The sequence below is a fragment of the Ochotona princeps genome, chromosome 6, assembly GCF_030435755.1.
Source record: "Ochotona princeps isolate mOchPri1 chromosome 6, mOchPri1.hap1, whole genome shotgun sequence".
NCBI lineage: Eukaryota > Metazoa > Chordata > Mammalia > Lagomorpha > Ochotonidae > Ochotona > Ochotona princeps.
This window is the reverse complement of record NC_080837.1, coordinates 82,735,579-82,737,758: the sequence shown is the minus strand read 5'-3', so window position 1 is coordinate 82,737,758 and position 2,180 is coordinate 82,735,579. Positions and strand designations below refer to the sequence as shown.

General features: G+C 43.2%; 1 pseudogene; it reads left to right on the top strand.

Annotated features, from left to right (window-relative positions):
* The first annotated feature begins 727 nt into the window (after window positions 1–727).
* Window positions 728–1,538, top strand: LOC101521257 (ras GTPase-activating protein-binding protein 1-like; annotated as a pseudogene).
* The last annotated feature ends 642 nt before the right edge of the window (window positions 1,539–2,180 follow it).

Genomic DNA, 2,180 nt, shown 5'->3' with positions numbered 1-2,180 from the left:
AGACACTCCACAAGGACATATCCAACAGAAGTCATTATCGTCGCCATGTAATCCTACAATTTACAAACTCACACAAGCATTCCATAGGCAGAGACTGGAGCTGTTGGCAATGGGCAGCAGGTTGCTGGCTCCCAGACCCAGGAGCTGAATCCTAGTTCTCCAGAGAAGTAATGGCATGATTATGTAGAACTGCTGTCTTGTCTAACTGGAGTTTGGGGGAAATTCTCCAAGCAGAAATTCTACAAACTGACATAGGTGAGAAGCATTTGTCTCTCCTGAAACAGGGATACGTGGAGAGGAGGGAGGGAGCATTCCTAAAGTGAAAGGAAGATTGTCAAAAAGGCAGGCTTAATGCTGAGCCACCTGAGTCATTGATTGTATCTCTAATGTGTCTGAAGGAAAGATATGCCCCAATACATACATTGCACGTATTAAGGACCTTTAGGATTAAAAGGATTTTCTCAGAGCAAAAAGTCTAGGAACACAGAACTTGAGTTTTTCCCCTAGCCTTCCAAATCTTCTCTGTGCAATATGACTCCTTGCAGATAAAATCAGTAGGAAAAAGAGACACTAGACAAAGAAGGGAATCAACAAAAGCTGCTTCTGGGTAGTTGAGTAAACAAGCTGTGTCCCTGTGCAGTTGAACAAAACTTGTTGCCCTCCCATTTTGCTGTGCATATTCCCCATCCCTACCCCTGCCAGGGTTGACTTGAACAAAGCAAGGGTTATGGAGGGGCCTGAAGAACTGTTGGTTGGGCAGGAATTTGTGATGTGGTGCTACATTGAACCAGGACCCAGAAATGCCACACAAATTTCGTGGAAATAACTTTTCTTATGTTAATGGGGGATAGAATTCAAATGGGAGGCCAGCAGATTTAGTCCATGAACAGAAAGACATGCATAGGAAAGCAATGTCACAGAACTTTACCATCTGTCACATCAAGACATGCTACATTGATGTTCATGTTACTCTAAAGAACGGTGATGTGGTCCGTGTGATGGGGTTCCTTTCTAGTGATTCATGCAGACCTTTGGCTTATTGCAAATATGTTCTATGTTCACAATGATATCTGCAGAGACCAGGACAAAATCTCTGGTGGTTTTGTCAAAGAGCCTAAGGAGGAATCTGAGGGAAGAGCACGAGAAGGAGAAGAGACAGCAGACTCCTGAGGCTACACATGATGGTTCAGGAAATTTCTACGACCACACTGACAGTAGTGACTTAGAAGACTATCTAGAGGAGCCCCTCACCGAACCAGAACCAGAGCAAGAACTTGTCTCTGAAATTAAGGAGGAAAATACTGTCTGAGATAGTATTAGAAGAAACTACTCCTAAAGATGCACAGAAGAGTTGTTCTCCAGCCCTGCAAATGCAGCTCAGACAGGACAGAAAAATTGGGATTTTCTTGGGCATCCGTGACAAAATTGCTCTTCCAGTTATGAGAATACCACCTCATACTGTTCAAGTTCCTACTCCACATGTCTGTGCTGAGTCTAAGCCTGATTCTCAGATCTCGTTGCAGAAGCCTCATTCCTGAGCTGGTAAGCAAAGTGGAATCAAACCCTAAACAATCCTGAGACAACAGCTCTTCACTGCCAACCTGCTTCATGTGGTGCATGAATCAGAACCAAGATTCCTTTCAATACTACAGAATGTGGTATCTCTGTGCATTAGCAGAGAGAGGAATCCCCGAGTTGGATTTTCTTGCATTTGATAAATCTGTGTCACTTTAGAATGTCAACAGATCCGTGGTGTTCAGAAGTGAAAACTGAATGTGGAGTTGAAGACTTGGTCCTCTAGGGAAGGAGACTGTTGAAATGGTCATTCATATGGACCTGTAGACCCCCAAGGTGTGCTTGGTGATGGAATTAAAAGCCCTCCCATTGGAGGCTTGGTGCAGAGACCAGGATTAAGTGTGTGGAAGATTGTTCCAAGGGAATGAATTGGCCCTTGCTGGTTGCCACCCAGCAGTATAAACCATAACTCCTACAGCATGGTGAATGTTTTCAAACAACCTTTTGGACCTCAGAGTATGATCTAGTCTGTTATAAATCACTTACGATTGCACAACTTTTATGTAAATTATGTGTACCCCCTTTCCTTCCTTCTTTTTTTCAAAAAGGTTATTTTTATTGGAGAGGCACATATATAGGATAAGGAGATACAGACAGAAAGATCT